We start from the raw sequence: 13,111 nt of genomic DNA on the forward strand, positions 1-13,111 counted from the left end.
TTAAGACTAGTCTCAGGCTAAAATCCATGTTTGAGCTGTTTTATCTAAAAACAACTTGCACTGGCATATCTTAAAATATGTCAGAGCAATTGTTTTGTCTCAAGATGCACACCAGTAATATTTTTTTCCAAGGCCCGTTTATAAAAGCTACTTAAATATTCTAATTGAACTAAGGCCTAATCCTGGCTTAATCTAAACCCCGTCCGAGGGCTTAGGTGAAACCAAGCCTTAATATTTTATATTAAAGCTGCAGTCCATAACTTTTGGAGCTCTAGCGCTTAATAAACAGAACAGAATTCATAATTACAGAACATTCAAAACAGAACAGCATTCTTAATAAACAGAACAGCAATCCTGGCTTAATCTAAACCCTGTCCGAGGGCTTAGGTGAAACCGAGCCTTAATATTTTATATTAAAGCTTCAGTCCATAACTTTTGGAGCTCTAGCGCTTAATAAACAGAACAGCATTGTAGCCAGAGCTACTTCTCACTGTTTATGTCTATAACAAGTCACGCAGGTACTGGGCTACTCCGCAGTGGTACAACCCGTACCAGTCTAAAATAGTCCCAATATAAACACTTATTTATAGTGTAGTGATTCAAGTTAAGACAAAAACATAGTTTGTTAAATGGATTTATGATGTACTTGCTTATATAAATTTATTTTGAACAAAAAAAGTTACAGACTGCAGTTTTGTTTTTTTGTTTTTTTAAATTTTATATAATAAAAGAAATAAACAATAATATCAATCCACTATGAATTCAATATTGTATGAATCTCAAAGAATTTGTACATCTCCAAAGTTAATTATACATAAAATGCTTATGTTTTAGATGCTGTCAATATGTTAATATATGGACATTATTGTCCAGTGAGTCTTAATTAAAAGCTCACTACTTCTCACTGGTTTTCAATGTTCGCTAAATGGTTGCAGAATATGGCAAATACTTTAAGTATGACTATTGGGTCAGTCGGCTTCTCATTCTTGATGTACACCAGCCATGCAGATTCTGGATGTAATTTCTGTTGGTGGGCTTCTATACATTCTTATCATTTTATGCTTTTTAATGATGCCTTTACATTATGCATTTCTTTGTTGATTATTTCATTTTTATGTCTTTCTCATCTTGCTTTTATGGCATTTTGATATTTTTTTTATGATGTGTTGTACATTGCTCAGCTGCTGCTGTATCAATAGTGCTATATAAATAAACTATATAAATGAACTTTGACTATGCAAACATACAAAAATGATTTTTTTTTTTTTTTTGTTAGAACCACACTTTATGTATCAATACGAAAATTAATTTGTGCTAGAACCACACTATGTATCAACCTTTTGAATTTACAGAACAGGGTCCAAGTGTCTTTAACTGCTACATTGCATTGATGGCCACCTAAACCTTACTTTCGGTATGATTTGACTCAAATGAACATTCATTCCAGGGCTCCATATCTCAGGCCTCCTGCTGCACTCCGGCTGCTCAAAGTGTAATTACGTTACTGTATCAAGCCATGTAATAGCACAGACTCTCTTCTCTCGAGGCGATAGGTTTCTGCCAAATTCTCTAATAAATGAATAGCCGGTTTGATGCTTTTGGACTCAGGTACATGCAGGGTTGCACATCTGCTCTCTGAACTGTAAAATGAGATTGATCATCATGGCTGCAAGGGGCAAAAAATAGTTTTAGAGAGATCTTTAGATCTTTAAAGAGTCGTGAAACACTACAACACTTTTTTTTTTCTGAGATGTTAACAGATATTTAGTTGCTGCACATAATGGAAGGCAACGGCATACATCTTTTTTTTTTTTTAAATGCAAAAGTGCATATTTTTGATGCAGCATACACATGCAAACTACTCAATATTTATTTGACAATTAAATTACAAATATAAAATGACCCAACATATAAATATATTCAGTGAATAATCAATTCAATTTCTATAAGCTATGTATAACATCAGAATACCTGGAATATAGCATCATACGGATCACTTGCTCAATAAATAGTTCAAAGAATTTTTATTTTCGGGTAAACTGTCCCTTTAAGGTTAAAAACAGATTGTGGCTTAACAGCGAGCATTAACCTTACATTGTCACAGAGGACGGATCCTAAGAGACAACAAAAGAAAGATAAAGAGAGAGCGAAGACTTGCTCTGAGACGTTTCAGTGTGGCACACAGATGAGCGTTCAATCTCAGGATCAAAGCCGACAGAGAGCTCATCGTAAGCAAGATCTAAACTCACGCTGAGGAGTCAAGTGCGTCTCTCTCCCCGCAGTCCAGACACGACTGCCACTCTGCACAGACAGAACAGACAGCAGAAAAGGCCACAGGGCAGAAAAAAAACAAAACAAAAAGGGCCTTCTGAATCCACACACACATACCCCCATTCCTGCTAGATGAGACTTTGCACCACAGGATCGCTTTCCACTGCAAATCTCATTAAACATGCAGCGACTCTGTGTTTCTGCTGATGTGGTGTGCTAGAGATGCAATCTGCATATCTGCATGTCTAATGGCAAATTATTAAAGATGGTGTTAAGCGTTTTTAAGACATGAGTAAAAATACATGCTCAGGTTGGTGTAAGGGGGAGGGCGGCATTAGACGGAAGTCTTTGATCTTTTCCAGCTTTTAAAAAATGGCATATTCACAAGGACACAAGCGGTTTCTGTTATCCTCTTTAAATTCACAGCTGCATTCATTTGACCCAATAAAGTAAGCTGTTGATCTTTCCTTTCCATTTCAGAGAACAAAAACAGTCTTTCTATACTACAGTATGATGCTCTCTTGGGACGTAGCATCTTATCATAGATGAGACAAAACCAAGTGGGCCAGAAAAACTCTTCTGTGTAGTCCTACTTTCTCAAGGTTACGTGTAAAGATAGATCTAGTTTGCCAGTGCAGTGTTGTTGGATGTGGGTTAGTCTTGGGCTAAGTAAGGCCTGTCATTAGAGACATGCTCAAAGTAGCCGAACAGATGGGAGCATTGTTAATTTAAACCCTGGGGAGTCTAGAGTACAGGCTTCGCTTTTTTCGTCTGCCTAGACTCCCAGTCAGACCCCTCTGACACATTGTGTGTGTTTTTACAGGTTGGTCGTCTAGCATATCAGCATTGCTGCACTGGAACTTAATGAGAGTTGGATATCAGCCATGTTTTTAAAAAATGTGTGACACTTTTAGCTTATTTTTAAGTAGACGACATCAAAAGGTGAAATGGTAAAATCATAAATTCCTTCTAAAATCATACACATTCCTGCTTCAGTAAAAACGGACTGTGTTCCAGATAATATATAGGCCTATCTGCATCAGAGCTCATGCTGATGCAGTCAAGCATTTATAATTCATTTCTCATTTTACAATAGAATAATGAGCTACCTTCACATAACAACCTAGAGCTGAGATGGAACTCAGAAGTCAATTTAGGGATTAAACACTCTGCATCAACGAGTTCAAGGAGATGTTGTGAAAGAGAATTAAAGAACATTCTTTGATTTTTGTATTCCAGCCACTGTTAAAGGAACATTTCATCCAAAAATGAAAACTATAGCATCATTTTCCAAAACTACATGATTTCCTTTGTTCTGAAGAACACAAAAGTAGAAATTATGAATCAACAATGTGTTGGTCACTTTTGCATGCAATTACTATGCATAGTTTTTAAGCCTTAAAAAAACTACTGACACTAATAATCTATTTGATCACTTTGAATAAAAAGATTGATTTGTGAATGAAGAAGATTGCATTTGGGCAAAGTCGTTTCTTCATTAAAACAATTTTATTCAGCAAAATTAAAGGTACACTATGTAACTCAATTCCCTCAGTTCTCCCCATCTCCGAAAAGCCAAGCCAATGTTGATTCTCATTTTATTACAAGCTCTGTCGCGTTCTCTATTTGCCAGCAGTCTCTCCTCTGTTCTGCGTTTTTCAGTGACAGTTTATATTTTTTGACAATTTACACAAAATATCCCATAGGTCTAAAATATAAACACTTATAATAGGCTTACCATATAGTGAATCAAGGAAATAATGATGACTCATTATTTCAATTTTTATTAATTTTGAAAAAAAAAAAAAAAAAAAAAAGTTACATACTGCACCTTTACCTTTAACCTATAGCTGACAGTTCATTTTCAAATCTAATTTATTTGCAGGGTCCAAGTTTTATTATAATTCTCGTGGAATAATCCAACATTTTGTTTATTGCATTTGGAACAGCTGTGAAATTAGGTGGTGGTCATTGAAAGGTCAGTGTAGTGTATACATTAATATGCATTACAGTCATAAAATATCCTGCTTTCATGATACCTTAACAGCTGTGCGTGTATGGATGTGTTATGACATATGCCTAATAGGCTGCATGCTCATATAAAACACACTCAACCTGTGTGCTTATAGTCACATGATGTGTCTCCATTTTACGCAGCAGGACTGCGGGCAATCAGTCAGAGAAACTCACAAGAGGGTTGGTCCCTTCATGTCCCTTTGTGCTACTTATTCATGTAGTAGCACAAAAAGTAAATCACATGGGCTCATAATGTTCTTATATGGACTGTAAAATAGCATAACTAAGTTTATACTTTATGACAGCACAAAATGTCAACTTTATATTCTAAATATTACAATTATCACAATGATCAGCTGACATTCAGTTTTTCATATAAATAAAATTGAAGTAAATACAAGAAAAAACAAGATTATTTTTTTTAAATATACAGATATTACAAATATGTTATGATGTGTGTATTTGTTTGATGTACTTAATGGGAAACGTTAAAGGATATAAACATAAACTGATAAACTAAATAAAATATAGTAGTTGCCAAAAGTGATATCCGAAGGGGATATTTGTTCTTTATGATCCTATAATCCATCTACAATTCCATCAACATTTGAGGAAATATATTTTAAATACTGTTTTAACTATTTTAAATATGAAGGAATAACAAAACACTAAACTTGGTTTAGCTATTTATCTGGCAAAATACTACTGGTTTTATTTTACTGTGCAAAAAAAAAAAAAAAACTGCATAAAAAATGCTCACAGAAAAAAGCAGACACTCAACAATCAGTTATTTATATTTAGCTTAGTTATCGCTCTTGTTTTTGCATGTGTTTATTAGTTATATATATAGCCAATTAAAAAATGCATATCGACTGACCACTAATTATAATTAATATATTTCAGGCAGCATGACATTTAAGCTCAATTAGACCGTACTGTTGAAATGAATAAAGCATGAAACGCAAACACACAACCATTACATGAACCATTTCGAAAAGGAAAAACATGTCTAAGTACTTATATGTCTATTTTCTTGTTCTCCTCCTGGATAAAAAGAGAAATACAGGCGGTCTTCTGCAGATATCTGGTGCAGCTCAATTTAACCAAGGATCAAATCCTCTGGGAGTAAGTATGGCACCTTTATCTAAAGCATCACACTCTCAGCACTCTGCAAGAGATGCACCATAGATACTTGGTGTTTGAACTGCACAACATCTATAAAAGCAGAAAAATTCATGAAAATGCAATGTTTTGCTAAATGTTCGGTAAAGCTGACAACAAACCAGAACATAAAATTAAACAAACCTAAAGATTCTTTACTGATTTCAATTTCTTATCGTATGGTAATTAATATTAAAATGTGGCTCAAAATCTCTGATCATGATTTCAGAGGCACTATGTATTTTCTCTGTCCATAAAAATTTTTTTTTTAAAAAACATTTACAATAGACCAGTATCAGCATGAGAAGAAAAAAAGACAGTGACCTATTTTCATCAGGCTGCTCTATTTTCTTGCACACCTGGGATGAGAATACAAGCCGGCATAAAGTTTGTCTGTTTTTTTATCTGTCAGTCGCATACTGTTATGTCTTCTTTCAGTTCACACACACATATGACCCATGTTTATCTCCCCAGGATTTTGAGCAGCAGAGCTCCAGTGTTGAACCACTAAACCGAAATGCAGTTGTACAGATGTGGCCTCTGAACACGCACAAAAGAAACGAGCGAGCTTAATTGAGCTGGGTAATTGGCCATTATTTACCACAGAGATGATGCCCCCCACCGCTGGCTTTGACACATCTGTAGAGATCATTAGTGTGAGGAACTCTCTCAAACGAGGCTGGAAAACGTGACATGCTGCTTTGTTTCAGCTGTTATGTAACTGCGGGGTGCTCTCGTGCTCATAATTGACCTGGATGAAACATGTTTCATTCTCTGTACCTTTGTAGTTAATGGTGGTTGGGTAGGTGGGTTTACAAAGTCAGTGATTATGTGAGTCCTGGACATAGAGTATATCTTAGATTTGACAGAAATAGCAGGCTGTGCTGGCTAGCAGTAAATCTTTTAAATGATTAAATTGGACAAGTTTCAACAAAAATGACTTTTTGGCCAGTAGTTCAGATTTTAGACATTTTCACTGTCCTACACTAAAAAAAAAAAGAAGCTTTGTCATGTAAAAAATTAACTTAACTTTGGCATGAAATGAAAGTTGTGATCGTATTTTCTTTTATGCTATGATGTATATCCGAATTAAATGGTTTCTAAAGTGTGACACACAAGTGTTTTTTACTAGTTTCAGCCCGACACAATTATCATTTTCACGTCCTGCGCCATGTTGTTTAAAGGAGAACTCCGGTCAATTTTAACATTGAGCTCATTTTTTTGTAAATTTGGAGTGCTGTCAGTACAGAGAACAACGACAAAAATCGGTGTTGCCTACACCATGTTATCCTCTTTTAAAAATTTGCACCCTGTTGACTTCAATGGGGCAAGTTTTAAACCTGCTTTTAGCCTCTTAACATCCTTGATGTGTCATTACAAGTGCCCAGCCATGTGAGTGATTCCTTCAGAGTGAACACGGGTGAATCTGACTGCAGTAGATGTGAAAGATATGAATAAAAATGATAATAATTCAGCTAGCGCACATACCTGTATTTATTTCCTGTTTTCGGTCGAAGTCCACAGTAGTCGATTGTCGAGTTCGCGCAGTTAGTTAGTTACCTATGATCACGCGCGTGAACTCGACAATCAACTACTGTGGACTTCGACCGAAAACAGGAAATAAATACAGGTATGTGCGCTAGCTGAATTATTATCATTTTTATTCATATCTTTCACATCTACTGCAGTCAGATTCACCGTGTTCACTCTGAAGGAATCACTCACATGGCTGTGCACTTGTAATGACACATCAAGGATGTTAAGAGGCTAAAAGCAGGTTTAAAACTTGCCCCATTGAAGTCAACAGGGTGCAATTTTAAAAAGAGGATAACATGGTGTAGGCAACACCGATTTTTGTGTTGTTCTCTGTACTGACAGCACTCCAAATTTACAAAAAAATGAGCTCAATGTTAAAATTGACCGGAGTTCTCCTTTAAATAGCAAATGCATTTGCTGGTCTGAAAACGAGGTGTGTTCGGGCGCATTGTTAGTGCGTTGCTATTTTGAGGCAACTGAAATAGACTGCGCCATTGACTTTAGACCAGGTTTTTGTTGGTCAATGGCGAAGTCTATTTCAGTTGGCGCAAAATAGCAACGCACCAACAATGCACCCGAACACACCTCATTTTCAGACCAGCAAATGCTGTAGTATTTTTTTTTGTTATTTAAAGGGCGCATTAGTAATATGAGCCTAGGCGGGTCCACAACGCATGTACACTCTGCTTATTACACACACAGGGATGCACAGCAGCACACAAACATGCCAAATATTAAAAATAAAAAGAACTACAATGTAAAATATTATTGAGTACATAAAGATATGGTGGAATCCGGCTTGTCCCATAGATGGTATGCTTGTGCGCTTTAAGCTCGCGCACGAACAGATCCGTTTCCTCGCTAGAGAATCGTTCAGTCTTTCCGCTTGCAAAATCTGCCATGTAAATAGCGAATCCGCCATGGCACGAGCGCAACTGGCATTTAAAGAGATAGGGAGATGAGACTCTGATTGGTTTATTGCGCGTAAAGCCCAAAACACACCCATTACTCATTAAAGGTGATGATACACAGGGCAACTTTTTGAGCAATGTTGCTGGGCAATCTTGCAGAACGGTTTTTGCTTGGGCACTTTCCCATTGAAAATGGGCAATACATTTATATCTGGATAATTTAGATCGGTCGTGGGCCCTGTGTCTCATCTGGTTGCCCGTTAATGGCAACATTGCCCAGCAACATTGCCCAAAAAGTTGCCCTGTGTATCATCACCTTAAGAGAATAGGGACAACCCTTTTAGACCATGCGCCGGGCGCGCCGGCCATTTTTCCCTGTCGTTAAACTAGCAAAAGTGGATTCGGACATGCCCTAACTGCACGTGCGCTTTAGACCATGCGCTTAGATTGTTAAAATAGGGTCCTCAATGTATGACGATTGAATTCATAAACCCACTTTTGTTAGAAAACAATGCCATATGGTGCAAAATTGTATTGATTTGTTTATAATTTTCATCTCAATCTAACAGACCCTTCATCCAAATGAAGTTACGAGACATATTTAAATTAGAAATATTCACCAAATGTGTAAGTTTGCCAGACATCAATAAACAAACGTAAAATGTAGTGACAAAATGGGTAACAGATACGACAACAGGTGTTGTGAGCACATTAAAGCCCGTATACGCAATAACAACTAAACTCATCCAGAACCAACGAGTTTCACATTGAAATTCAGCCCCTGGCCTCAGATGGGAGCAAATGTCTTTCCTCCAGCTGCACCTGACAGCAAGTCTCGGTTCTGTTTACGTGCTTCAGCTCCCATTACAGCCCTATGCCGATTGCCATCAAAATAGATCTTTATTTTTGCAAGTGGGATTCAGACCTCCATCAAAACAATTGCCCGTCATGCGGAACAACAGTTGCACTGTAAAAAAAAATATGCCTCTCCAACATAAAAATTTCTAGTGACCCGTTGCACCTAAAATTTTTAGTTGGCCCAATTTAAGTTGCAGAAACCAACTTCTTTGTGTTGTGCTGACTACCCCTGCATGTAGACTGAGCTTGAAATAGAATGTTGTGTCAATTAAATATTTTCTGTTGACTAAACATAGCTTGTTGGGCCAACAAGCAGACTCAAATTGAAATAAAATGTTGTATTAATTAAATATTTCATGTTGGCCAAAAAGTCTATTTTTCATTAATGTTGGTCAAAAAATCTATTTTTCGTTATTTCAAATAAATAACACACTATGCTCTGATAAAGTACATTTTATGTATTTATTTAAATCCATATGAACTTGTCTGTCATGCTAATAAAATAGCATGGCATATCACTCTTAGTCAATAGCTGTACTGGAAAAACAAATATCTGCTTTACAAAATGAAACTCAGTAACTTACACTTACAGTGTTAAAATGTATTCCGTTAGTAATGTGCATATTTCACACTTTCAAAAGTGTTATTTTAACTCCAAAATGGAGGGAGTCATATATACATTTCAGGAGTGTTAAATTTGACTCAAATTGAGTTTGTATTTATGAGATGTGCTTTTTGACAAAAGGAATCTTTTCAGAAATAAAAGCAAAGCATTTAACCTATTGATAACAATGAATGCACATCAAAACAATCCAGAAAGTTAAAATGTAACCTTAGTCTGGGATCATAGTAGAATTCTGTTCATTGTAATGTTAAAAATAAAGGCAAAATGCAAACAGTTGTTTTAACAAACTAGTTTTTATTAACAAACAAGTCCCTTTACATCATAGGTTAACTTTTAAAATAAATGAAGGCAAAATATAGACATTTCTGCCATCAGAATTATGTGAAAGCTGCTCATCAAATGGTCTGTTATCTCTAATACTTCAAGTCCTGTACATGTCAGTGAATGTAAGTCCTGTGTCAGTGAAGTTGAGTCAATACCTTCGACTTTGCAACAGTACAGCAACAACATTCAACAGATGAAAAACAGTTGCAGGATACGAGTGGATCAGTTGTGTCCAATTGCTAACAGTAAAGTTCAGTGCATAGTTGTTTCACAGAGAAGGAAAGGCTGTGCAGATCCAACTTTCTCGAAAAATCCTGTAGTGCTGGTTCCCTAGAGTAGACAACACAAAACCAGACCATTTACAATTAATATTTGTGTTTTATAAATACAGCAAGTTTATGGTGGAAAAAGTTCAATCATCTTAGACTTTCGTGACTCAAACAATAAACTATTTTGGTTAGATTAAGACTTGAATTTACTGATTTCCAAGTAAATTAAAGACTTAATTCATCCAAAAATATAAATTCTGTCATTAATTATTCACCCTTATGTTGTTCCAAACCAGTAAGAGTTTTGCTCATCTTTGGAACACTTAATGATGATATTTTTTCTGTCCCTTCATCGACAGCCTATTCAACTATCACTTCCAAAGCCACAGAAAGGTATAAAGGAAATCATAAGTAATCATGTGACTCAAGTGGTTTAACCTCAATTTTTTTTTTATGAAGCAACAAGAGTGCTTTGTTTGCACAAAAAAACAACAACAAAAAACTTAACTTTATGTACTAATTATTAATCTTCGATGCACGCTCACTTAACAACATCTGCTTTCGCATCAACAACATGCACAACTCGTAATGTTCTCATGAACGCATGTTGGAAATTTATATTTTCTAAATTAAGTGGTAAATGTTTTGTTGCTGCAAACACAGCACTCGCGTAGTTTAATAAAATGTATGTTAAACCACTGGAGTCGCATGGAGTACTTTAATGATGTACCTTTACACCTTTATGGGGCTTGAACGTGGTATTTGCGTAGACTGTCAATGGAGGGACAGGAAGCTCTCAGATTTCATTAAAAATATCCTCATTTGTGTTGTAAAGATGAAAGAAAGTCTTACATGTTTGGAACGAGATGAGGGTAAGTAATGACATAATTTCCATTTGTAGGTGAACTAACCCTTTAGGAATAAATTTAGACACGCACCTTAAGAAATCTCACTAAATAGTCAGCTGACGGAAGAATCTTTGTTCCCTTCTTGTGGCTTTGTGATGTTGGAGGCAGGTGATGGGCAGAGATTTCCCAATCAGTTGAGTCTAAAATTAAAAAAGCAAGACAACATCTACCTGTCAAATCATGAAAACAATTGGTTTGAAAACTAATTTTATTTAAGGAAAAGGAAAAGTAACTTTTGTAAAGTAATTTGACTGGACAAATTCAAAATGACTGTTATGAAACACAAAAAATCTAGTTATACCAAATAGCAACAAAGCTTTTTTTAAATGTTTATGCACATGATTATCTCAAATGTTATCTGTAAAATCTGACCCTCACCAGGTTCTAGTCTGCACAGCCTTTAAAGACCAAGCCTGGTTAGCCTTAACCACTTGGTGCAGCATGGAAATGCTCCTAGCAAACACAAATAGCAAATACATTTAAACATGAAAGCATATCCAAACATCAACCAAAATTGAATCTGATAAATACATTTTCATAAACATTTAATCTTAAAGAATTACTTACACATTCTAAGAAAATTTGTTTTTCAGTTAACGTTAGGTTTCAGTTAACGTTAGGTTTCAGTTAAGATAAGTTAGGTGTGCTGGCAAACGAAAGTAAAATATGGTTTGAGGATAAATACATTATGATATTTGCACATCACAAATATTGTCATAAAACAAAATAACATTATAAAATACATATTGTAAATGAGTTAAAACACTTACTCTGTGTTTTCACCGTTAAAAGCAAACTCCGTGTCTGCACTGCGTCACGAGTCAAAGAAGATACAGGGCCTAACGTTAGTCTGTGACAAAGGTTTAGGCGCACACATCACATAAATATCGTTATAAAACAATATAATGCCATGAAATACATGTTGTAAATTAGGTTAAAAACACTTACTTTCGGTGTTTTCCCTGTTAACGTTACAAGCAAACCTTCTCGTCGTCAGCTCCGTATTGAGTCAAAGATGTCGCCTTTGAGAAAGGTTTCAGCTCGTTTAAGCACACAGAGCATTTAAATTTCTCTATAAATCAATATGTTATAAAATACATATTGTAAATTAGATAAAACACTTACTTTCGTCGTTTCTCTGTTTAAAAGCAACCTCACCCTGGTCTGCTCCGCATCGCGCGTCAACGAAAATGCCTTTCTGAGAACGATTTAGCCATTTACAGCACATACATATTGTAATAAAACAATATAATGTTATAAAATGCATATATAAATGCGATAAAACACTAAATATCTGTGTTTTCCCTCCTCGTATGCCTTGCATCGTGAGTCAAAGAAAATGGCGTCTGTGAAAAAAGTTTCGTCGCGCTTCTTTGCGCATGCTCAGACGATTGACGCTGTTCCCTCTTGCTCGGCCAACATAATATTTTTTGTGCAACGTTAAAAGTTCTGTGAACACAATTATTTATTTTCTCTTGATGAACATTTTGTAGTACAGTCATGGAAATCATGCAATCATTGACCAAACATATTTTTTCTTTTTTGACACAACCATTATGTTGAGCCAACATGTATTTCCTCATTTGTACAACTTTTCGCATCAATCATTTTTTACAGTGTGGCAATGTTGCATTTGATGAGGCAATCAGTCCACTGATCCTGCTGCATATTAGCAGATCCTAATGATTCTGCATCAGAAAGAACCCTTCAGCACACTGACCATTCATTTTCACAAATGGCTAGTAAAAAGAAATTTTCTTCACATAGATTAAGACATTTATATTAGAATACAAATATGTTTAGACAGTTCATCGAAATAGCTGGTAAAATGGATTAGGTGATTACATTATACATTTGTATTGCACGTCATCCTGCATAACCTCTAGGAAACCATAAAAAAAAGTAGTTACCTGCTTTAAAAGCAAAATATTAAAATATATTAATAATATGATAATACAAATACAGTATACAAATATATATTATTAAAAAAAACGATTAAAATATGACATAATACTACAATTATATGTATGTGTTGCTACAAATAAAGGCATGTCATTAGCTCAGTTGAAAGAAATCAAGGCTCCCAAACTTTTTGACCAATGAATTTGACTAACGAATTTTCCAGTCACTTGTGATAACTGGATACACGTATTTTGGTAAAACTTTAGTTTAGGGTCCAATTCTCACTATTAACTAGTTGCTTATTAGCATGCATATTAATATTGGCTGTTT

At 35.5% G+C, this 13,111-nt stretch overlaps 2 long non-coding RNA genes across 4 annotated transcripts in view; both read right to left on the reverse strand.

Moving 5' to 3' along the window:
• The window catches only part of LOC307149736, a 111,882-nt gene that overhangs the window by 55,055 nt on the left and 43,716 nt on the right, over window positions 1-13,111 (reverse strand). The gene's annotated exons all lie outside the window — the stretch shown is intronic.
• Window positions 9,660-12,500, reverse strand: LOC307149787. The gene is made up of 6 exons (XR_013819624.1): window positions 12,005-12,500; window positions 11,828-11,901; window positions 11,650-11,729; window positions 11,258-11,332; window positions 10,910-11,019; window positions 9,660-10,032 (listed from the first exon to the last, which is right to left on the reverse strand). It is a non-coding gene; the product is annotated as an uncharacterized lncRNA (long non-coding RNA).

The sequence above is a fragment of the Squalius cephalus genome (assembly GCF_949319135.1).
Source record: "Squalius cephalus genome assembly, chromosome: 21".
Lineage (NCBI taxonomy): Eukaryota > Metazoa > Chordata > Actinopteri > Cypriniformes > Leuciscidae > Squalius > Squalius cephalus.